At 39.4% G+C, this 26,087-nt stretch overlaps 1 protein-coding gene and 1 pseudogene across 3 annotated transcripts in view; both read left to right on the top strand.

The window, feature by feature from the left end:
- The window catches only part of C9H1orf21 (chromosome 9 C1orf21 homolog), a 254,983-nt gene that overhangs the window by 50,061 nt on the left and 178,835 nt on the right, over nucleotides 1-26,087 (top strand). The gene's annotated exons all lie outside the window — the stretch shown is intronic.
- Nucleotides 20,825-22,480, top strand: LOC100583935 (annotated as a pseudogene). Its single transcript, XR_004031703.1, has one exon. The product of XR_004031703.1 is annotated as an acyl-protein thioesterase 1 pseudogene (transcript).

Genomic DNA, 26,087 nt, shown 5'->3' with positions numbered 1-26,087 from the left:
ACCACCATACCCAGCTAATTTTTTATGTTTAGTAGAGATGGGGTTTCCCCATGTTGGTGAGGCTGATCTTGAACTCCTGACCTCAGGTGATCTGCCCACCTTGACCTCCCAAAGTGCCGGGATTCCAGGTGTGAGCCACTGCACCTGGCGTATAGATGGTATTTGAAGCAAGAGACTGGCCTAGGACTGAGCTCCAAGGCCCTGCAAGTTTGAGGAGTCCAGTAGAAGAGAAGGATATAGAAAAGGAGCCTGGAAGAACAACCAACTGAGACAAAAGGAAAACTAGCAGGGTGTGGTATCACAGTAGCTAAGCTAAGAAAGTGATTGAGAGGCCGGAGTCTAATTTTCAGCATTGGGAAGGACAAAATCTGAAATCTGAACAAATGTTTTTCTAAAATTAAGCAGAAAGAGGAATGATCAGTTGCAACTAATGTTGCATGGAGGTGGAGGTGGAGTAACATGTGACAAAGAAGCAGCCATTGCCATTGCTGTGGGGTCAGAATGTGAAACTAGTGAGGACAGCAGCACGTAGAGACCAAAGCCCAACAGGAGTTCGTGTAAAAGAGAATGGGATGTGTGGGAGAAAATGATCCAATAGAAAGGGAGATGCTGGTGATGGATGCAGGAGAAGGGAAAATTGCAGAAGAGAAGTCCTTGGTAGATGAGAAGGAGTGGGGAGCTTGGCCTTAGCAGAAGGCAAGTTTGTGTTACAACTTGTTGGAAGAAGGTAGGGTATATGGGATAGATGCAGCCACATTGGTGACATTATAATTGGGACGATGGAGTAGTTCTTATTTTAGGGCATCTGTTTTCTTTATGAAGTGCATTATGATACTAGTCAAGAAGAACAGGGGAAGTGTTCGAGATTTGGAGATTTGGCAGTGGTCGGCTTGGAGAGTGGACAGTGTACCTGCAAAGGGTGTGTAGAAGAGTGTGGTGCAAAGTCAGCAGCCCATGAGACACATTCAGCATGATGCAAAGTTGCCACTTCTCTACTTCTGAGGGAGAGTGGCATTGGAACCCAGTTCTGCCCAGCCCCCAGGAGCCCTTGACATAGCAACATGCTTCCCTAAAGGAGAAAAAAAAATGTGACCTGTACTTTGCCACTTATTCCTCACTGAATGGACTGAGAAGTTGTTGGAACACATAAAGGTAATAACCTTTCACTCCCCTCTCCCCTTCCTAGGACTTCCCCCTTTCTCCTGTCCCTTCAGCTTTCCCTTTTTCGATAAACATCTGCTGAACACCTACCCGTGGGAGGTATTGGGCTTTGTGCTGGGAATACGGCTGTAGACAAGGCAGGAGGTCCCTGGTCTCATGGAACATCTGTTCTAAGAGGGGTGACAGCCATAATGAGGGAAAGAAACGATGGCATATGATCATTTCAGATACTGATAAGCATATCAGTAAAGTCAACAAATGGGCAGTGAGATTGAGCGGCAGGTTGGGGGGTACTTTTGAAGATCCCTCTGAGAATTTGACCTTTTTGCTGAGCCCTGAAGGGTAGGAAAAAGGGAATTGTTGACAACCCAGGGCCTTTTCTGTCCATGGTAGAGAAAAGGAGACTAGATGAAAGAGAGCCTGTGGGATGGGGTGAAGAAATACTCTTGACACTTTTGTTCAGAAGATTAAGATGTTTGAATCTCACTATGGAAGGATTCTCAGTATCTAGCTCCCTCTCTCTGTCTCCCCTACATTTCAACAACTGTTCGTTTCTGGAAACAAAATCATCCTGCAAGCACAAAAAGAGGTTGGCATTCAGATCAGGCTTACTCCAAAATGAACTGAGAAAATTGACCTGAAACACAAAATCAAGCCTCTTGTTTCAGCAAAGCCAACAGCAATCGATCAGGAAATCCTTCTCTCATAAGAAGTTCCACCCAGACCTTCCCTTGGCACTTTGTTTTTCCTCCCATTTTGCTCTCTGTGTTTGGCTCCTATCTTACCTGAGAACCTGTTTTCTTTGCCTGGCGTCACACCCTGAGTGCAAAGGTAGTACGCAGCAGTAAGGTCAAGGTGGGCAGGAGGCGTGGAGGTGTCAGGTTGTTTGTGTGCTTGCTGGGTGGGGTCCAGAAGGAATTTATGTGTAATCCCCAGCTGTAACACCATTTAATGCAGCGATCTTCAACCTTTTTGGCACCAGAGACCAGTTTCATGGAAGACAATTTTTCCATGAACAGGGTCTTGGGATGAGTCAGCTGTATTACATTTATTGTGCACTTTATTTCTATTATTATTACATTGTAATATATAATGAAATAATTATATAACTCACCATAATTTAGAATCAGTGGGAGCCCGGAGCTCATTTTCCTGTAACTAGATGGTCCCATCTGGGGGTGATAAGAGACAGGGACAGATCATCAGGTATTAGATTTTCCTAAGGAGCACACAACCTAGATCCCTCTCATGTACAGTTCACAATAGGGTTTGCGCTTCTGTGAGAATCTGATGCCATCACTCATCTGACAGGAGGCAGAACTCAGGCAGGAATGGGAGCAATGGGGAGCTGCTGTAAATACAGATGAAGCTTTGCTTTTCTCACCCACCACTCACCTGCTGTATGGCTTGGTTTCTAACAGACTATGGACTGACTTTTCCTAGTGAAAGAAAAGAAAGAGGAGGTTAAAGAGTTCACCTTCCTAGGAACTTTCAAAAACAGACTTCTCATTCCTGATGAAGGTAATAAAGAACTTAGCTCAACTCCAAATTCTGTGTTGCCCTGAAAGTCTTGAGGAGGTGCTATTTTGAGAAAAAAGTTTCATTCTCCAGTTGTATTCCCTTTCGGGAATTTGAGAATTGGAAGGGACCTTGCAGCTTGTCTGCATCACCCAGGGAAGTCCCTTGGTATGTTCTTCTTTGGCAATGTTTTGTCTGGATGACTTGGTACCAGAAGGACAGACTGGCTCCTCTCACTGTTCAGCCCCTTCAAGTTCCATAGTGCAATGTTTCCAGACACTTTTCACCTCACACTCCATGTAGAAAATGATCATCTTGGCAAGACACATTGGAGTAAATAGACAAGGTTGCTCAAGGCCAGACATGGACTGAGGTCTGGGGCTGGGCCAGTGTGTTGTTACAGGACAGAGGGGATAATATGTTGGCACACTGAAAATCCATCAGCGAGTAGCTCTGCTGATAGATCTCCTTCCTCACTCACTAGGTTCCATGCCTCTTGAGGGTAAGAGCTGTGTTTTGGTCTTTCTTAAATTAAAAACCTCAGGCCCTTGAGAAGTTCTACAGCTGGTAGAGAGCTCATGAAAATATGGTTGCCTTAAATGCAACAAAGATCTCTTCAGTGGAAGGTGACCACAGAGATTACTTTCTTAAGTGTCATTGATAACCAAAGATATGTCGTTGGGTTGCATTAAAGATGTGTCATTAAAAACTGTTCTTGGCTGGGCACAGTGGCTCATGCCTGTAATCCCAGCACTTTAGGAAGCCAAGGCAGGCGAATCACCTGAGGTCAGGAGTTCGAGACCAGCCTGGCCAACATGGCAAAAACCCGTTTCTGCTAAAAATATAAAAACTGGCCGGGCATGGTGGTGCATGCTTGTAATCCCAACTACCCGGGAGGCTGAGGCAGGGAAATTGCTTGAACCCAGGAGGCGAAGGTTGCAGTGAGCCAAGATCGCACCACTGCACTCCAGCCTGGGTGACAGAGCAAGACTCTGTCTCAAAGAAAAAAATAAAAACCAAAACAAAACTGTTCTTTTTCTGTCCCTATTTTTGTGTGTTCACTCTGATCTGGAATCACACTGCTCAGGTTTGGGTCCTGGCTCTGCCACTCATTGGCTGTTTCACCTTGAACAGGTTATTTACTCTCTTGAGACCCTGGTTTCCTCATCTGTTCAGTGAGGATAATGAAATCATCTAGTATGTGATACTACCCAAGGGCTAATTCCAAGGCCCTTGCTCTACATCACTCCATCAAACTCACTCTATAGGAGCCTTTTTAAATCTACAGAGCCACACATATAAGACACCAGAGAAGTCAGAGAGAACGTTTTTTGAGAGACTTTGCAATTTAGTTAAAATAAATACTGGCTAACAATGCCTAGATTTATTAAATACTTTGGATCAATCCAACAATTCGTAAAGTACTTGAGATCAATCACTCAGCCTACATTATGGCTGGGCGCAGTGGCTCACGTGTGTAATCCCAGCAATTTGGGAGGCTGAGGCAGGAGGATCACTTAAGTTCAGGAGTTCAAGACCACCCTGGGCAATACAGGGAGACTCTATCTCTATTAAAAACAAAAAACCAAAACCATTATGGGCTATTATCTTATGTTTTGAAGTTACAAAGATAGTCGAAAGATGGTATGAAAAGTGGCATAAAAATTGAAACTAATGATTTATTAGATTTTTGTGGTTGTTAATTTAGAAAAAATTAAAACAAAATAAGAATTCAGTTTGGTAGCCAATAAATTTTTCCAAAAACACTGAACCCTGAGATATATATTAGACATGTTTCTACTTCCTGAGTTCTGATTGGGGTGTTGTCCTTTGAAAGTGAGGAGCCAATAAGATGGATTTTTAAATGATGGTTGGGAGAGGGTGGTAGGAAGTGATTTCCGATTTCTCCACAGTAGATATTGATTGCTTTGTTAGAAATTAGCATGATTGAGACTTGCTTTAAGATGAACAGCATCAGAAAACATATTGATTTCCTTTTTTATTATTATTATTTTTATTTATTTATTTATTTATTTTTTGAGACGGAGTCTTGCTCTGTCACCCAGGCTGGAGTGCAGTGGCGCAATCTCTGTTCACTGCAACCTCTGCCTCCCGGGTCCAAGCAATTCACCTGTCTTAGCCTCCCGAGTAGTTGGGACTACAGGTGCACGCCCTACACTGGCTATTTTGTTTTTGTTGTTGTTGTTGTTTGTATTTTTAGTAGAGATGGGGTTTCACCATATCGATCAGGCTGGTCTCAAACCCCTGACCTCAGGTGATCCACCTGCCTCGGCCTCCCAAAGTGCTGGGATTACAGGCGTGAGCCACCGCACCTGGCCTTTTTTTTTTTTTTTTTTTTTAATATTAGAGGAAGCTACCTAAGTATTTGCCTTGAGGAAATCCAATGATTCTAAAAGCTCCTTTGAAAGAAATTTACTAAGAAGTTGAACAAAAATATTCTAATAAGATAATAAATTTGAATATCTTTTATACCTATAGGACAGAGGAGAGAGGGAAGGGTTTATAAAGTCTGTGAAATATATGTCACTTAAAAATATGTGTTATGTATTCAGCACTTATGTTAAAAAATAATTAGGAAAACCTGGCTTACCTTTTCCAATTAAAGGGACCTGGCTGAGAGGCTGGCCAGATTCTACATTTTCCAAGAAAATCAAATCCTAGAAAGGTCGCATTTCCTTTTGAATGTTGACACCAAAGATAGCTCAAAGATAGAGAAGTTATCCTTATTCAGTATTTTGAACTGAAGGATCCTATTTGATATTTTTTGTTTGACCTAATGTCCTAGAAGTAAACTGAAATTCCACCTACTCCTTTTGGAGAGGCATCAGGGGAGAAGTACCCTCTTAAAATTCTAAGTCTTCTGTTAGCAGAAAACATCCTCTTTTGGTTAGTGGAAATTTCCACTCCCAGCATACCTAGGCATTTTTACCTCTATGCAGCTTCCTCTTGGTTTTTGTGATTGAGTTACTTTTAGCAAGTTACCTTGTTTCTCCCATTTCTTATTTAACTATGCTGTATCTTTTACTTCTCTTTCTCCATTAACTAATTCCCACAGCCCTTTTCTTAAACTTTTCCTACACTGAGAGATACTTTAAATATTTTGATCTTCCTCTTTACAAAAAGAGGTGGCAGGGGGAAGACCTGGTTTGTCCAGAAATCGGGTATCAGATCTGCCCCCAAATCTTGATTCACAGTCATGATGCAATTCAAATTCATTCACTAGTTTGTTAGTCCTTGTATTCTTATTCAACCTAAGGGAACATTATTGCTTTTAAATCCAGTTCCAAAATAGGGCAGTAGGAATGTTGAGTGATTATTATAATGTGTGATTATTATGTGCAGCTAAGCACGTACATGACTTCATTTAAGTGTCATACCACAGTCCCTTGAGATAAGTTGTGTCATCTCCATTTTATAGATGAGTAGGCAGAACTAGTAATCCTAACCACTGGGTTTACACTGCCAGCTAGTACTGTATAGTAAATTTACAATTCTAAATTGATTGAAAATTTATTTGTGTATTTAAAGTTGTTATAAATCTAAGATAATCTTAAATTTTTAAATCTGGTTTAGAAGCATGTCAGAAAATTTGACAATAATTAAAGAAATGTGTAGGCCCATTTTGCAAGTGTTTCCTGTTCAGCCGGTATTGATGTTCCTAGGGCTTGAAATTCACTGGCAAAATTACGAGCGATATTAGTGAATGTCACAGCAAACTCTTGGATTCCATTTAGTTATGTTGTAGTCAGTGAAGGGAAACAGACTGGTAATAAAGTGTATCATGGATTTTCAAGTCAAAAGAAACTTGATTCAAATCCTGACTTTTCCTCTATGCTTGGATGAGCTTGCAGGCCACTCATCCCTTCTAATATCAGTATATTCATCTGTAAAATGGAAATAATAATATCTCATATGGTAATGGTTAAATTAAATGGGACAATGTATGTAAATTGCTTAGACCTTGTACATAATATAATAACATCCAATAAAATTGTAGTTGTTCATAACAATCATCATGATCGTAGAATCCAAGTTGGGAAGGATCAGACAGACTTAGTGATCAGACAGACTTAGTGCAAGTTCTGATTCTACTAGTAAAATGGCCTTTGTTAAGTCACTTTGCCCCGCTGGGTTTGCATCTCCTTATCTGCACAATGCGGATAATATGTAACACAGGATTATGATAAAGATTACGTGAAAACTGATGTCTGTAAAATGTCCAGCTCTAATTGACCTTCACAAATGATAGCAAACCCCTCCCTTTGGTTGGCCTGTTGCCTGTCTTTTAGAATAGGCAGATATAGGGCCTAGAATTATTAGAGAGCTTTATTTAATATTGAACATTAGTTTCCCCATGGCATGTATCAGTTTGGCTCTAATCTTATGATTTGAGTGATTGACAAAGTTGTTTTTGCTCTCTGGGTCATGATTTTGATTAGATCTAGAAATACTGTGAGGATCCCAACTTACTTACTTGATTGTTAAGACTAAAGTTCTTATTCTTCTATAATCTTTATCTGCATCTTCCTGGATACATTCTGTGCTCAATAAAACTATTTATATATATAAAAAATTCTAAAAGGAATATGTCAGGCAATGATTAATGTACATTAATGTGTGAATTGGATGGTTCAGTGCTCTCTATGATTGTTGCCAGTGATTTAGAATTTAATATTGAGATCATCAGCATTTAAAATAATTTAACATTGTGTGACAATTTAATTTATTTGATCTCTGCTGCATTCTTCTTGTCCAACTTTATATGAAGCATTATAGTTGTGAAGTCAGTAATAACAATAGTAATGTGCTGAGTTTTGAATGTGAAGAAAAGGTGACCAAAGCAGCTAAATAAAGAATTGTACTATGCATTTTCCTGAAAGGAGTTCCTCTGCTTGGAGGCTCTTCGCTGTGGTTTAGGTGCAAAATCCTTTAACCATATACTTAGCATTTCTACTCCTTGCGTGCAAGTTTATTTCTGTGGACTGTTCCTCTCTGCCTTGCGTAAAGAGCTCCGGGTGAGATTATTAACATGTAATGTAAGATCTCACCCAACCTGCTTTTTGCTGTTTGGAACTGGGCGTACAATCGCTATTCTGAGGTGGATAGTTATCTGGTTTTAAATCCAAGTTTTGTTCTCCACTAGATGCCAGATTTTATATTCCACCGGCTAACAAGTCTATAAATACTATGTTAACTTTCCTCCCTTCTCTCTCAGAAGGAGACTTCATCTCCTCTAGCATTCATCAAGAACATATGCCCTGTTGTGGGCTCCTGAAACCCTGAAAAGAAAATTTCCTTTTAAACATAGTACCTGTAAAAGTTAAAATAGGTTTGTCTACTTGGTGTTATTTAAGGGGCACTGGGAAAGTTCTTCATTCCAGGTTATTTCCTCCAGTCATTACACTGTTGGTGATTTATTTCTCTAGGATTCATATCCATCCTTCCTCAAGCCTGCAGGGGCAGTACCGAACTTCCCCTTAACCACAGGGAAGGGAAGGATAGAGCTGCAGAAATGATAGCAGGCCAAGATCCCATTGGTGTGGAGTCCCTGAAATGGGGTCATCAGGCACTGGATACCAGGCAAATCCTGAAGTGCACTGGATTGCACTGTTTAGAGCCTCCTGTCCCTGCTGGGGAGGAGGTAAGAAGGCCCAATCCCATGACAGGGGGTGTATGAGGGCAGTGTTTTCCATAGCGACCAGAAGCAAATCATGGCCTTTGAGAATGAGCTGGTCACTGAAAATTCTTTCAATTAAAAGATTCTTGCCTTAGGGGGAATACAGCCTCCTAAAATGCCTTTCATTTCAATTTGTGTAACCTGTGTCTCCATGGAAGATTCTGCCTCCCAATGAAGACAGTCTGGAAAGAGATCCCAGGGCCTAATTGTCAGCCTCTGCAAAGGAAGCTTTTAAATGTTTTCTTCCTTTGCCTCTTATCCCCAGCTTTATACAGTAACTACCTTGGTTCATTGATCTTCTCACCCAGTGATTCTCAAAATGAGCTGGTGATAATGGTTTGGCTGTGTCCCCACCCAAATCTCATTTTGAATTGTACTCCTATAATTCCCATGTGTTGTGGAAGGGACCCAGTGGGAGATAATTTGAATCATGGGGTCAGTTTCCCCCATACTGTTCTCACGGTAGTGAATACGTCTCATGAGATCTGATGGTTTTATCAGGGTTTCTGCTTTTGCATCTTCCTCATTTTCTCTTGCCGCCACCATGTAAGAAGTGCCTTTCACCTCCCACCATGATTCTGAGGCCTCCCGGGCCATGTGGAACTGTAAGTCCAATTAAACCTCTTTTTCTTCCCAGTCTCGGGTATGTCTTTATCAGCAGAATTAAAATGGACTAATACAACTGGGTTTCAGGTGCCTACTTACTATCTGTGAGACTTTGGGAAGTCATGTTAATTTGGACCTACTTCCTTTATGTAAAAATGAATGTATAATATATATCCTTCTGTCCATCTCACAAGATTGTTGTGAGTAAAATGAAAAAAGTGCTATTTTCAAGCATTCAGTGAACCCGTGATAAGCACCAAGTAGGAGTTTGTGCTAAGTACAGAGGTACTTAAGTACTTAGGAGGTACTAAGTACAGAGGTGCGTGGTCTTCTATCTAGGGAGATCAAAAGAGGACTCCTCCAAGCAAAGAAGATCCCTTCCTCTCCTGTTGTATCCTCAGTGTATTAACACCTGGGATGAATATAATATTTGTTCAATGGTCATGTGTAGCGTGACTTGTGCTGTAATATTATATGTGATGCAATATGGGAAAATAGCAAGATGGTGGATTACTACTTTCATGGAGTGTAGACAGACCTCTTAGTAGAGACAACGTTTGAGTTGAGCCTTGGTGGATGAGTAAAGCTTCATGAGAAACTTAATATGTTGCCCTTATTTTTTACACTTTGGAGAGGACTGACATTAGTTTCCATACTGGCATGTGGGAAGCTGTCACTGACTTCTGACTTGTCCATTCATTCTAATAAAGTCACCTCACAGACATGTTTATAAATGCATTAAAATCAGGCATGTTTTCAGAGAAAGTTTTTAGAATATAAAGTGTTATAGTGTAAAACCACGCCCTTTTTTCGGACCTCTCTCTCTCTCTCTCTCTCTCGCAAGGAGCTGCTCTCCTTTCTCCTTTCTTCTGTCTATTAAACTTTCCACTCTTTACTCCCCCACCCAACCCCATAAAAAAAGGAAAAACCTGTTAATTTATCCGGACCTTTTTTTTTTTTTTTTTTTTTACCTGATTCGACTACACTTTAAATTAAAACGTGCTTTGTTTTTAGAGCTGGAGTTTGTTGCTAACGAAAGGGTAATTATAGTTCACAGAAACTCTCAACTCATTGGAACATACTTGCTGTAGATATTGAAAAAAAATTTGTTCTTTTGAGGCAGGAGCAGGAGAAAAGCCAAAGACAATGAGACAGTTTTTCTGGAGAGAGCTGGTTAACGGAATGCATGTGGCCCTTAGGAGGGCATTAGTTAGCAGAGCTATGTTTCTCATAGGTGCATTTTGTAAAATGAAAGTTTTAGTTCCTATGAAAAAAATGTTACATTGGGATAATGGTGAAGATTAATTAAAAGGGCATAATCATAGCCTTAGATCTCTCTCTTTATTATCATTTTATCATAACAATTACATTAACATAATGTTATGGGCTAAATATTTCCCTTGGCAAGTAGAAGGATGTGATTGTATGGACCCTGTGTTTAGAGAACAAAATAGTTACCCATATGGGTGATATTGTAGAGACTCCTGTGAATTTTCTTGGGAGATTAACTCTTTAAACACAGAAAATTTTAATTTTGACAATTTTAATGATAGACTTTAGAATTCAGGAGATGCTTCACACTTTGGATCAAAGTAAATGCAAAGCAATTTAGTCTTTTCTTCTTCATGCCTTTAGGATTATTACGATGGATGTCAGTTATTATCTCAAATGCTATCGAGAGATGCTCAGGGCTGCTTGAATTGGTTCCAGAGCCTGGTGCTTCAGAGTAGAGCATACAGTCACTTTTTATATATTCTGTCTCTCTCCTCACTATCTACTATATTTCATTTCTATTCCTTTTCCTATTCTTCAGCCTCACCTTTTTCACTGGGTTCTTTCCCAAGCGGCAAGTATGATTTGTCAGCTCTATCTTTTAAGAAATCCTACTTTTGTGTCATCTGATCGAGCTCAACACTCCCTATAAATTATTCTTGCCAAAATATTGAACCTGAATTTCATCAGATCACTATATCCAAGTACCAATCTGCAGGATATAGAAGAATTAAATGAACACGTTACATGATACTTCAATGATACAATCGGCAAAGTTCCAAAACAAACAGAACTTTACAGGACAAATGACCAAGGGGAAAAGAAAGACAGACAGACATGTAATGGATACCTATAGATCAGAAGAGACTAAAGACACTTGTCAGCCAGTTTCAGTGTATGGAGCTTACTTGGGTCCTGAGTGAAAAAAAAAAAAAATGAAAAAGTATGAGGCCACTGGGGGAAGTTGAACACTAATCAGATATTTGATGATTTTAAGGACTTATTGTTAATTTTTTAAGCTGTGATAGTGGTAGTATGGTTATGATTTTTTCGTGTTTTTTTTTTTTTTGGAGACAGGTACTGATATTTCGGGATGAAATGATGAGTTGATAATTGAAGTTTCATCATGGGTATAAGAGACTACATTATACTATTTTCTCTACTTTGAGTATGTTGAAATTTTCCGTAAGAAAATATTAAAAAGCAACAACAACAAATTAATTCTCTGCTTTGAGACTCAGTCCTGTCTATCTGTACTGTCCATTACTTTACAAACATTTCTAGATAGAGTGGCTTCTAATCACTGTAGAGGCTCTAATTTTTCTGGGCTGTTCTTACAGTTTCTTCTTCTGTGTTCTCTGCTTCTTAGCTGTCTCCTTCCTCAGCCCTCTCCTAGTCTTGCTTTATACTAAGCATTGTTGGCCTGTGGGTTCAGAGATGAGCTTCGAAGGATATGTCATTCCTCTGAAATATAGTGCTTTGTCTGCATATGCAAATGTGCATTTTTTAGTTGTTAGTTTAATGCTTCTTACCAGCCTTCCAAGTGTCCATGATTCAAGAATGTTACAGACAGCCTCACTGCACACTGTCCTGAATAATCACGTTTCATGGCTTTTTCTTCTCTCTTCTTGCGTGATATCACATGTCTGGTCCACAACTCTGTCCTGTGCTTCAGCCCTATTCATTCGTCTACTCTTTATCTCCACCTAACAACTCAATATGTTTGGGTGTCAGTTTTATTATTTACCCCATTGCTCTTCATGTCAAATATCTCTGAATTGGCCTAGGTTTCACTTTCTTCCTTACCTAAACATCTACATCTAAATATTCATCAAACTCTTGGAATTTTACCTCTTAAATGATACCTTTTCTGTCTTCTCGTTATTTGGTACAATGTCTCAGTTTAGACCCTCGACTTCTCTACCCTGGTCACTGTACTCCCACTGCAAAGCTTCTTACCGATTTCCTTGCCTCTATCCCCATCTCTTCTGTTTGAAGGAATGATGTCACTAACAAAAAAATCTGGTCATTTCACATTTCTGCTGACATCAGTGGCTGGTAATATCTTAGTACGGCCCTTCATTATCCAACCCTGGTCCACTTAAGTGGTCTCATTTCCTGACCTCTGTCCTCAGACCTATTTACAGCATGACGTATTTGTCAAGTCTCCTAGACTTTGCTTATATATTCATTCTACCTAGAGCTCACCATCCCTTGCCACCACCCTACCCGCTTCTGTCTTGACAACATGGGAAATACCACTTTATCTTTCAAGTCTTTTCCTTTTTTTTTTGAGACAGAGTTTCGCTCTATCACCCAGGCTGGAATGCAGTGGCAGGATCTTGGCTCACTGTAGCCTCCGCCTCCTAGGTTCAAGCAGTTCTCCTACCTCAGCCTCCCAAGTAGCTGGGATTACAGGCACACATCAGTATGCCCAGCTAATTTTTGTGTTTTTAGTAGAGATAGGGTTTTGCCATGTTGGCCAGGCTGGTCTCGAACTCATGACCTCAAGTGATCCTCCCACCTTAGCCTCCCAAAGTGCTGGGATTACAGGCATGGGCCACCGCATCTGGCTTATCTTTCAAGTCTTAAGGATGACCCTTCTCTCTGAGGCTTGCTGGAGGATTTGCTGGAATCCTTGGGTGCTACATTTGTAAGCACTGACATTCAGGATTGTTGTTGCTTTCAATTGCCCTGTAATTGTTTGCAGAGCTGTGAACTAACCAGTTAGGACTATCAGAGCATCTTTGACAATATCTAGCTTTTACCTAGTACTGCAGGCATGAGCTTTTACCATGTGGTGGTGGACTGCATGCTGACCTGGGTCTCCAGAGACTCTTTTCCTTCCCTAGGTGTAGGCACTACCTCAAGCTCTTTCAAAAGAAATAGTAGCAGGGAGACCACGGGGCTTCTTTTTCTCTTGGATCTCATTTCCTGAAGAAAGGAAAGGTGTGAAGAGAGTGGTTGCAGGCAGGGGCAGTGAGAGAGTTTTCAAGCTGAAGTTCTTCTTTGGTAACTTATTAAGTCCCTCCCTTTCTAAGTTCTAAGTTCCTCTACTTCCTCCCATTTCTTAGTGACCACTTCAAAGTATGTGAGTAAAAGATTTGAAATAATACACTTTCTTCCAAATCTTTCTGCCTAAATATATGTATTTTTAAATGAATTAAGGTGACCAAACTTAATTTTTAATTCATTTTTTAGTATTTTAGCAATGAAAATCAAATTTAACTAGATTTCCTTTATTATTATTATTATACTTTAAGTTCTAGGGTACATGTGCACAACGTGCAGGTTTGTTACATATGTATACATGTGCCATGTTGGTGTGCTGCACCCATTAACTCGTCATTTACATTAGGTATATCTCCTAATGCTATCCCTCCCCCTTCCCCCTACCCCACAACAGTCCCCGGTGTGTGATGTTCCCCTTCCTGTGTCCAAGTGTTCTCATTGTTCAGTTCCCACCTATGAGTGAGAACATGCGATGTTTGGTTTTTTGTCCTTGCGGTAGTTTGCTGAGAATGATGGTTTCCAGCTTCATCCATGTCCCTACAAAGGACATGAACTCATGATTTTTTATGGCTGTATAGTATTCCATGGTGTACATGTGCCACATTTTCTTAATCCAGTCTATCATTGTTGAACATTTGGGTTGGTTCCAGGTCTTTGCTATTGTGAATAGTGCCACAATAAATATACGTGTGCATGTGTCTTTACAGCAGCATGATTTATAATCCTTTGGGTATGTACCCAGTAATGGGATGGCTGGGTCAAATGATGTTTCTAGTTCTTAACTAAATTTCTTAATACTCAGGAACCATTGAACTAAATTATTGATAGTGGGCCCATTTTCCAGGAAATATAATTTAAGTCTTCCAAGAACAGTTTTAGTTGGAAAAGTCTTGTATGTATCTCAACATGATACATACAGTACCAGTCAAAATTAAGATCCATATGTGTAATATATTTATAAGCTATGGATTAGCAACTGTGAGTTTGTGTCCAGTTGTGTGATCATGTATCTCCATATCACTTTCCTTCAGTGTTTGGTAACACTCACCACGCCAGGTTCAGGGAGAAGGCAGGATGCCCTTGGCTTTATTATTTCTGAAATTAGGAAAGGAAGGCTCGCATTGGGTGTTGGAAATCACAGAAAAGTCTCCTTCCTGTTGTGCAGGTTATGGGTAACAGACAGAACACAAGACGGAGGGAGGTATTTTTATGGTAAGACTGGGGTGTGTGGTGTCTTCAATTCCAGGTGTTATGAGTCAGTTGCTTAGAAGGCAGGACAGTGAGGTTGTAGGTGGATGCCTGATACAGTCATGGAGGGAAGGTGTGGGGTCACCTTGTAAAGAGCTTGCATGAAGGGCTTGTTACTCAAGCTTCAATCAGAGAAGCACCTCTCATGGGATTCTCCATGTCAGGGAGGTGGAGAGCATGCCACCACCTTGAATGCAGGCTTCTCAGGAGCCCTGTGAACCTGGTGCCCCTCCAGACAGCGCTCCAGTCACTGCCCTTTTCTGGACTCACCTTGCCCCAGTCAGAGGCACCCTTGATGGATGCCTGACCAGCTGTAGCACTAAATCAGGGAGGGCTACCCATGATAGAATAAGCTATTTACTCAATACTGTATGCATTTTAATGAATGTCAACAATGCTTTTAATAGGAAGAATGAGAAATCTGTGAGCTTTATGATGACAGGTAGCAGAGGTGGTACTCCTAGTGAGATACCAACCTTGTAGGTTTTGGCGTTCACAAAAGTGTACACAACACACACACAGACGCACATATACACACGCAGAGCCAGATAAAGTTTATCAAAATAAACATATAGCCAAATTGCCTCTTTTGCTTTAACTTTCCTGTCTTCTGCCATGTCCATATCAATATTATACTTAATTAAATTTATGTGGCTGAAAGGCTTTATAAAGGACAAGAGGGAACCTAACCTATTTTTGTTATTAATGAGTTATTTTATTCTTTAAAATCAGAAATGATGATGGAGAAAAAAGTTTCATGTGACCTCTGAATTCACCAACAGTATATAAATTGCATGTTTTTGTTTGTTTGTTTGTTTGTTTTCCCGACAGAATCTTCCTCTGTCGCCCAGGCTGGAGTGCAGTGGCGCAGTCTCGGCTCAGTGCAACTTCTGCCTCCTGGGTTCAAGCGATTCTCCAACCTTTGCCTCCTGAGTAGCTAAGATTACAGGCACATGTCACCACGCCCAGCTAATTTTTGTATTTTTAGTAGAGATGGGGTTTCGCCATGTTGGCCAGGCTGGTCTTGAACTCCTGACCTCAGGTAATCCATCTGCCTTGGCCTCCCAAACTGCTGGGATTACAGGTGTGAACTGCCATGCTTGGGCTAAAAATTGCTTTTTAAGCCTATGTTTTTTTTTAATGGACCATATAAAAATAATTGCCATGGCTCTTCTTTTAACCATTTTATATTTTTACCCAACTTTGGAACATTTTTTTGTTTTTGTTTTATTTTTTAGGGACAGAGTCTCACTCCATCTCCCAGGCTGGAGTGCAATGGCACAATCATAGCTCACTGAAGCCCCGACCTCCTGGGCTCAAGTAACCCTCCCACCTCAGGCTCTCAGGTAGCTGGGACTATAGGCATACACCATCATGCCTGGCTAATTTAAATTTTTTTTTTTTTGGAGAGACAGGGTCTCACTGTGTTGCCCAGGCTTGTCTTGAACTCCTGGCCTCAAGTGATCCTCCCATCTTGGACTCTCAGAATGTTGGGATTACAAGCGTGAGCTACCAGGCCCAATCTGGAGCATTTTTCTAATCTCAGTCTGTCCTTCAAGTTGTAATAGTGTGTTTTGTAGTCCTAAAGAATTCTACACACAGACACATTTCTCTAAAGACTTAGGCATGGTTGCCTGGAATGCTCAAAAACAAATGAGTTAAAAGCTAACTGCAGAATTTTCTCCCAAATGAGCATATTGCACATTGTAGGCCTCTTGTGCTCCAAGTTCACGAAAAGGGCATTAGCAAATTACAAGCATCTGAAAGCTCAAGTTTTCCATGTTTATAAACTTAATGAGCAAATGCTCCATTGAGTGATTATATCCTTTATAAATAATTTTGTTTTTAAAAATAAATGTTAGTGTTTGTTGTTGGAGATGAATAAAAGCACTCCTCAGTCCCCAATTAATCTTTTGCTTTCCCTGGAAGGCGAAAAATTTTGTGACATTGAAATCACAAGTCCAAGCCAAAGCCGCCTCCTTAAATGAAATTCTTGGTAGTGTGGAATGCTTCCTAAACTCCTAGACATGTCCATGTGCAATGTAGAAGTATTCCTAATGAGAATGTCACAAGAAACTTTTGGTGGGGAGCTTATTTATTGTTTATAAGATAGAAGGTTTGATTGGCAGGAGAGCAATGAAAGATGATGGTATGGCCACCATGTCTCCTATGAAGGGCTTATTTCTTTTATAAAGAGTTTGGTTTCTAGAGTCCCCACAGGCTGAGTGCAAAGCACAATTTCTCTTCATTGCAGGTGTGTGAGAACAATTATTTGTCCGTCCAAAGGGAGAATGCACTTCATGTCTTACAGGTAGGGTCACAATTGGAGGTGGGTAACTGGATGCTGTTGTATTTGTCAGAAACAGCAGAATTAAAGATTGCACCAGAAGTGAGCTCTTTGTTTTTCTGCTTATGAAATAAGGTCATATTTGCCCCATGTAACATGAGGCAAAGTGGCAAGAAGAGGGCGTAACCACCACGTTGATGGTTTGCATGTAGGAGGGCCGCAATTTGTACTTGTTCACAGTACATCTGTGTGGTCAGTGGCTCAGAACAAACTTTGATTGATCTTTTTATAGATAAATAATACAAAGAAGTTCCATGAATCTCTTTATATTCGTGGTATTATACATAATTGTTGTAATTGTTCAGGTTATACAGGGCAGGAGCAAAATCAGTATCTTCCTTGTTAATTCTCTTTGCCTGTCCCCTCTTGAACTCTGTCTGTCTTTCTTGTTTTAATATAACCTGCTCTGTTTGATGAGAGATTTTTAAGGTTTTTAAAAATTGTAGTAGCTTTGTTTCATCTCTATTGTTTATGCCTTAAAACTTGTCCCTGGTATCATGAGGAGAAAACTTTGAGTCAGAAAGAAGCATAAAGCCTTTCATTGAAAGGATTGATGTGTTCCAGAGGCAATTGGTCTGAATTCAGCTAGGGACATTTCCCTCCTAAACAGTAAACTGACTGACCAGATCTTTCTAGGAAGACCTAGCTGGGAAGCGCACCATGAAATGCCTCTAAGTGATGCATACTACAGCCCACATCACTTTGAGGAGAGGAAGCCAGAGTTGTGTTATAGCCAGCTTATTTTAAAGAACTGAACCCCATTTCCTTCTACAGAGATTCTCTGAGCGGAAGGGAGAATGTAATATTAACTAACTGACTTTGCCTTCAGACATTTGCATCCATGCAGTCCCAGGTAAATGCAGCATTGCCTCAGGTGCAGGTTGAACAGAAAGCAGTGCTTCTGACGGTTCTGTTTTTGCTTTGCAACTCTTTCTGTGCTTTTCATAAAATTTTAGTTTGAAGTATTGACGAATATACAACTTAGTGACACATTTTTACTAGTGCTGCCTTTCTCAGGAAACGAGTGTTTCATTTTTCTAAAGGAAGCTACTCAATGTAAACATTGATCTGCGTTTTAATGTTTTGTCTTTTTATTAGTTTGCTGAATATACTGATGTTAATATCCTCTCTTCTGTTCTGAAGCTTTGACTTTGCTTGATACTGCCACCTATTTTAGTTTGTAATCTCTGAAGATATCTAGACCCAAACTGTTTTTTTATTAGGTTATTTGTTTATAGCTGCTGTGTTTGACTTGTTCTTCAAGAAATAGCTGTTAGTTTTTATGTGTGAAACCTCAGAGGTGAAGGGACAGTGAGGGCCAGATATTTCACAGCTTTTGTCTACTTGAGTTAGCATACAAGATTGAATGAAGCTACTGTCCCTACTTTGCGCAGAATGTGCTTTTGAATTATAGTTTCAAAAGTGAACTCTGAAAGAGAAGAGAGATTATATTTACTCTTTCTTTCCAGCTGTTGGAGAGATTGATTGAAATTTATTTCAAAAATTGAAAGCAAGAAACAAAGCATTATATGGACAGAAGGTTAATGGGAATTGTGTAGGGACCCTGAGTGCTTTGTGCTGAAGATATCATTGGCATCAGATCCATGAGGAAAACACTAACAAATACTTAGTGTCAATGGATTTCTTTTGTTTACTTTTGGAGAAGCAGCTTTGTATGTTTAAAACAATCCTTATCCAGTTACTGAAACTGAGAATCAAAGGAAAGGATAGCAATATTTCAAGTTTTGCTATATTTTGTATTTTTCAGTATAATATAGTTGAGTAGATTGGGAACTTGTTATTTTGTATGGATAATCTCTTATCAAGATATATGTAAATAGAATCAGTAATTATAATTAAAGATACCTTGAAACCAAAGAAAATGACTGAGGTGAGTCTTAATGAATTTAGAGGTTTGTTTTGCCAAAGTTGAGGACATGCCTGGGCTAAAGGGACATAAGCCACAGTAGGACCTGTGGCCTGTACTTTTTCTAAAGAGGATTTTGAGTCTTCAATACTGATATGATTTGGCTGTGTGTCCCCACCAAATCTCATGTCAAATTGTGGTCCCTGATGTTGGAGGTGGGGCCTAGTGGGAGGTGATTGGATCATGGGGGTGGATTTCTCATGAATGTTTTAGCACCATCCCCTGGTGCCATTCTCGTGGTAGAGTTCTCACGAGATCTGGTTGTTTAAATCTATGTGGCACCTGCCCTCTCTCTTGCTCCTGTTCCTGCCTTCTAGGACATGCTGACTCCACCTTCGCCTTCTACCATAGTTGTAAGCTTCCTGAGGCCTCCCTAGAAGGTTGGGCATGTGCTAGCATCATGCTTCCTGTGCAGCCTGTGGAACTGAGAGCCAATTCAACCTCTTTTCTTTATAAATTACCCAGTCTCAGGTGTTTCTTTACAGCAGTGCGAGAATGGATTAATACAAGTATTTAAAGGAGGAAAAGCAGGCCATAAGAGAAAAGAGAAAGAAAGAGGGCAAGGTCACATTCTTGTGAGGCTTTGACTAGAGCTCACTGAATCCACATGTTGCATGTGAAAAGAAGCAGGCTGGGGGAACAATCAATTATGTATTTGTCTCAGGCTCAGTGAATCTGCATTTTTATGATAAAGTCAACATAGAGGATGACTTCTAGTCTTGTCCTTGCCTCATACCTGTGAAGATAAGCTGTTAATTTACATTGTCAGGATGAAATTCAACAGAACTCTGAGGGTAAAGATCTTGGGACCCACAAGGAATTTTCTTGTGAGCAAATTGTGAGAGAGACCCCTTTGGGAGGTATACTGCTTTGTGTCTTTGTAGGTATCTATTCAGGAGTGAAAAGAAAGGCAGTTTTTTGCGTGATTCAGCTTGTAAGCTTAACTTTTCCCATTGTCATAGTGAGTTTGGAGTCCCGAGATTTTATTTTCTTTTCACAATACTTAGAGGTAAATACAATGGTAGTCCAACAGCAGTGGGCAACACAACCCACTAGTAAAGAGCATGTGGAGGAGATGGGGTCCTTCAAAAGATATCCAGTATCGCAATGTGGTTTTTCTAAATTACTTACAAATTATAAGTGACTGATTCCAAGCAAGTGCAAACCGCTCTCAGACATTGCATTTTTTGGAGGGATTAGGGGGCAGTAAATATATTTCTTTTACATAGGTCATTTCAAATTAGTTAGTTACACCGTTTTTTCAAAACAGTCTAGATTTAGAAAGGAGAAATTAGAGTTTAATGATGTGTGATGTGTCATGTATGTCTAATAATACAACTATTCTGATAGCTGAATTCTGAATTTCTCAATGGTCTACCGTTAAAGATACCAATGGTATTTGTAGATTTGTCCTTAACCTTATGACCTAACATTTTTTAAGGGCAAATGGGCTCTCTCCAGACTTTGAACACCATTGTCATAGTACTGGGCTAGGTGGAACTTTAGAGCTGATCCTGGGTGGTTTTTCAGATTGCTTTAGATTATTCCTCTTATGTAGAAACTGGCTCTTTGTGTAGATCTCCTTATCTATTAAGGCGGATCAGTTCTGTCCGAAGTGAATAAACACTTTGGGCCATTCAGAAATGGTATAAGCATACTCAGGCCCATGTGTGGACTCACGTTGCAGTGCTGTTTTGCTGTTCCAACTATCAAAAACAAGTTCTCAAAGCCTGAGTCTCTTAAAAGTCAGAAGGAGCCTTACAGGTCTGATTCCGCCACAAATGTAAGGTGACCTGTGTTTAAACTTGTAAATAAAACCTATCAGAGCAACATTTCTGAAACTTCAATGTGCATACAAATAACTAGGGATCACTTGGGATCTTGTTAGAACTGCAGATTCTGTGGTCTGGGGTAGGGCTGAGATTCTGCATTCCTAAAAAGATCCCAGGTGTATCCCAGTCCTGTTGGTCCCCAGGTTACACTTTGAGAAACAAAGTCTTAGAAAGTAGCTGAGAGACATCCAGCCTCTTCCCATCCCCAAATCAGGAACTCTCCTTTTCTAATTCTCCCTTACAGATGTTTTTTCCTTTGGGGACAGCGTGAAAATACTGCCATCAATGATTACCTTTCTAGGATTGCTAATATTAAGATATTTCAAATAACCTTTCAGATAACCACTGAAAACTTCATTCCTTGTTCCCATCATAGCTCCAGTATCTAGAATGGCTCCTGGCACTACCAGGGCCTGAATAAATATGTGCTGAATGGGATCATGAATGGGTGAATATATAACATTCAGACTTTGGGATATTATGAATACTATTCATGTTTGGTTTTCATTGTTAAATTTTTGATAGTAGCCCCTAGAAACACATCAAGAAACTGTATAATTCTCTGTGTATAGGTGTAGAGTGTTAATAACATGTCAACCCCACTGCCCGCCATCGTGCCCGCCACCCTGAAGGCCACTGCTGTGGTGATTTTCCTGCATGGATTGGGAGATACTGGGCATGGATGGGCAGAAGCCTTTGCAGGTATCAGAAGTTCACATATCAAATATATCTGCCCGCATGCGCCTGTTAGGCCTGTTACATTAAATATGAACATGGCTATGCCTTCATGGTTTGATATTATTGGACTTTCACCAGATTCACAGGAGGATGAATCTGGGATTAAACAGGCAGCAGAAAATATAAAAGCTTTGATTGATCAAGAAGTGAAGAATGGCATTCCTTCTAACAGAACTATTTTGGGAGGGTTTTCTCAGGGAGGAGCTTTATCTTTATATACTGCCCTTACCACGCAGCAGAAACTGGCAGGTGTCACTGCACTCAGTTGCTGGCTTCCACTTCGGGCTTCCTTTCCACAGGGTCCTATCAGTGGTGCTAATAGAGATATTTCTATTCTCCAGTGCCATGGGGATTATGACCCTTTAGTTCCCCTGATGTTTGGTTCTCTTACGGTTGAAAAACTAAAAACATTGGTGAATCCAGCCAATGTGACCTTTAAAACCTATGAAGGTATGATGCACAGTTCGTGTCAACAGGAAATGATGGATGTCAAGCAATTCATTGATAAACTCCTACCTCCAATTGATTGACGTCACTAAGAGGCCTTGTGTAGAAGTACACCAGCATCATTGTAGTAGAGTATAAACCTTTTCCCACGCCCAGTCTTCAAATTTCGAATGTTTTGCAGTGTTAAAATGTTTTGCAAATACATGCCAGTGACACAGATCAAATAATGTCTCCTCATGAGAAATTTATGATCTTTTAAGTTTCTATACATGTATTCTTATAAGAAGACCCAGGATCTACTATATTAGAATAGATGAAGCAGGTAGCTTCTTTTTTCTCAAATGTAATTCAGCAAAATAATACAGTACTGCCACCAGATTTTTTATTACATCATTTGAAAATTAGCAGTATGCTTAATGAAAATTTGTTCAGGTATAAATGAGCAGTTAAGGTATAAACAATTTATGCATGCTGTGACTTAGTCTATGGATTTATTCCAAAATTGCTTAGTCACCATGCAGTATCTGTATTTTTATATATGTGTTCATATATACATAATGATTGTAATACATAATAAGAATGAGGTGATATTACATTGTTCCTAATAATAGGGATAATGCTGTTTATTGTCAAGAAAAAGTAAAATTGTTCTCATCAATTAATGGCCCTTTTATTTTGGGACCAGGCTTTTATTTTCCCTGATGTTATTTCTATTTAATACTCTTTTCTCTCAAGAAAAAAAAAATTGTTTTTTCTTTATTGTCCTTCATAGCAGACCAAATATTGCCTCTCTGCCATAGACAGCTACTGTCAATACATGCTGTAATTTGACATTCTGGGTCACAGATATAAGGTATTTAAAATCTATTTATGTTTTATAGACAAACCAGACATTAAAACTTCATACGTTACTTGTTTCAAATTACTCTACCTTATCCAAATTTATACCTAGTTATTAGGATCTTCATCCCAGGTAACAGGAGTAATTCTGTGGTTTTATTTTTCTGTAAACAACTGAAAGAATAATTAGATCATATTCTAGTATGTTCTGAAATATCTTTAAGACTGATCTTAAAAACTAACTTCTAAGATGATTTCATCTTCTCATAGCATAGAGTTTACTTTGTACACGTTTGAAACCAACTACTGTAGAAGATGAGGAATCTGTTGTAATTTTTTGCTTTATTTTCATCTGCCAGTGGACTTATTTGAAATTTTCACTTTAGTCAAATTATTTTTTGTATTAGTTTTTCATGCAAACATAAAAATAGCAATCATTTTAAATTGTCAAAATTTCCAGATTACTAGTAAAAATTATTTGAAAACAAACTTATGGGTAATAAAGGCTAGTCAGAACCCTATACATAAAGTGTAGTTACCATACAGATTAATATGTAGCAAAAATGTATGCTTGATATTTCTGAACTGTGTTAATTTTTCTGCTGTATTCCAGCTGACCAAAACAACATTAAGAATGCATCTTTATAAATGGATGCTAATCAATAATGGAAATAATTTAGTAATGGACTATATAGGATGTTAATAATGAAGCCATATGTTTATGTCTGGATTTAAAAATTTTAAACAATCATTTACTATGTCACTTTCTTTACCTTGAAGAACATAAACTGTTATTTCACATCTACAAATCAGCAAGATATTATTTATGGCAAGAAATATTCCGTTGAAATGTTATGCCGTAACATGTGAAAATGTAAATGTTTTTCATGGTTTCTATCAATGAGAAATAAAATTTAATTATGAAAAAAAAAAACCTTAAAGCCTTTGGAACGTTACTTTGAGCCTTGAGAGCAATGTGGCTATGTAGCTTGAGTTATGTGAGTATACAGTTGCAACTTCTGGTTTTTCCTGTAAATGAGTAGGAATGACTGAGTGGCACCAGAGGTAAGACCCTCTCAGAACATTACTCCTCCTCACAGAATGTTAAAGCAACCTTCCTTGGAATGTAGAATGTAGCAAGCTATACTAATCAGATCACTGCAGTGTACATATTGGCCTTGTAGGGAAAATGTTGCCATCCTCCCAAAACTGTTTCTGCCTATATAAGTGAAACCTCAGCTTCTCTATTTTGAACCACTGACCCCATCCCTTTGGAGTGTGTGTTTTCTGTGTGCCTGTCCTCAAGCCTTGTGCTTGAATCAACTCTATGCTTAGTTATATTTTCTGAATCTCATTTTAAGGTTGACAAGCGTATATATACTAAAACTCCGATTCTTCCTTGCTGTGGGTTGTCAGGTTGACATCTGATCTCTTTTCAGTGCTTCTTCCTTAAATTTAACTTCCTCTTTAATTAACCAAGTTAAGTAATTTCACTGTCATAGCTAACAGCAAAAAGACAATATGAAATAGAAATTCGATGACCTTCAGAAAGGTTATGATATGTTTATATTCTTTTACGGTAAAGACAGTTCCACTATTCCTCTTTAGAAACAGTCATGATAGCACAGGTGCCAGATTTGATATTTTTCATGTTAACTTTCACCCAGACTCAACTAAAATCCTCCCTTCTCTGCACAGTTTTTCTTGACTCCATCCAGGCACACTTTGTAACTTTATCTCCTATGCTTGGCTTCATGCTAGTTATATCAATTACCTTATTATATTGCAGTTTCTTACTTGCTCATCTTTGACTCTCTGACAATCACTTCATTGAAGACAAAACCTTTCATATATGTATTCTTAGATGTCTCCAGGGGTGCTCGGTATAATGTTGGACCCACAGCAGCAGTATATGTTGACCGAAAAAAATGAATAAATGGTTTGAGCATTTAGGGAGTTATAAAACCAAACCAGGCAGAAGAATGTATCTGAGGCAGCTTTCTGGAGAAGGTGATGGTGATCACTTGGTTTGATACTATCTCTTGCCCTATAATTATGATAATAGTGCCCCGAGTATTTTAAAGTTGTAAATAAATGAACCATAAATGCTGTTGCTGTGTAATCAATAAACCATGAAGATACAGAATATTCTAACTTAATTCTTAAAGGAAGAAACTTGTTGAGGAAATAGAAGTGACTAGAATTGCATCTGTTATCTTGAAAAGTAAATTGGTATATTCAACAAATACTTACTGAGCAAAGATGAGTAAAACTGGTTACCTGCTTTCGAGGGGTTTGTGTTCTCCTGATACGTAGACTAACGTCATCAAACAGACTGTGCTTAGCTCTGTCGTGGAGAAGCAAGCAAAATGCTATGAGAACCTAAAGGGAAAAGACATGGATTCCAGCTGGAAGGAGTCCAGGCTAACTAGTTGAATATAAATATATATATATTTTTTTACATAGATTCTATTTCTCTCGGCTTCTTAAGCAGAGTCAGTCTACCACAGGCAGTCTGACCTCTTTGTGATCATTCACATGAACACTGGTTTTGGGGCTCAGTCATTGAAAGCTGCTGTCTCTGTACTGCATTTTCCAGACTATTCTGGGCTTTTGCATCTGCTCCTGGCTCTGTGGTGCCTCTCCGATGGGTATCTTGCCAGCTATCCGTGTGCTTGCTTCTCTATTCTCTTTCCTCAGTCTGGTTTGCTATGGGCTGTAACATAAATAAAGAGAAAGTGAGATTGCATCAGCTTTGAGTATCCTGAGGCATTTTTAGGGGAGTGACAGCTAAGTATAAAGAGCATTTAGGAAATAATAGCCATTTTATCATCTAAAGGTATGTGTACTTCCTGATAAGTATACACTTATTTATAAGGATAGATATCTTCAATTAAGTTCCTACTACGTGCTTGGCATCATAGCAGTTGCTTAGTAGACAGTGTTTCAAATCCTCAGAATGATCCTGTAAGGTAGATAGTATTATACCCATTTTATAAAAGAGGACACTGAGATTTAGAGTAATTAACTTTCCCTGGGTCTCATAGTTGGTACATAGTACAGCCTGATTCTACCCCAATCTGACTCCAAAGCCTGCGTTCCTTCACCTGACCCGTTCTGGCTCTGTAGGTGATGTTAAGTGTCCTGTGCTAAGTGTGGGGGTTACGTGACTGAGGGGACTCCCTTCCTCCCCTTACAGAGCTTTAGACCAGGTATTGAAGGGGCTGGATAACTGATTCTGGTGGGGGAAGTTCTTACTATTTTATTATGTAAGATACAGATAGTCCAATGGTATTTGCTCTTTTGTTTATCTTCTGCAGTATTTGCTTCTTTTGAGTCCAACCAAAAGATCCTAGGTAGGGGTAGAAGGTTTGTCACAGTCTCATAGTTATTCTTTCATCTGTGCTGGGTCCCTTTAGGGAATTAGATAAAAGGACTTTT

This window comes from Nomascus leucogenys, chromosome 9 (genome assembly GCF_006542625.1).
Source record: "Nomascus leucogenys isolate Asia chromosome 9, Asia_NLE_v1, whole genome shotgun sequence".
Lineage (NCBI taxonomy): Eukaryota > Metazoa > Chordata > Mammalia > Primates > Hylobatidae > Nomascus > Nomascus leucogenys.
The sequence above is the reverse complement of the archived record's forward strand: the minus strand, read 5'-3'. Positions and strand labels throughout refer to the sequence as shown.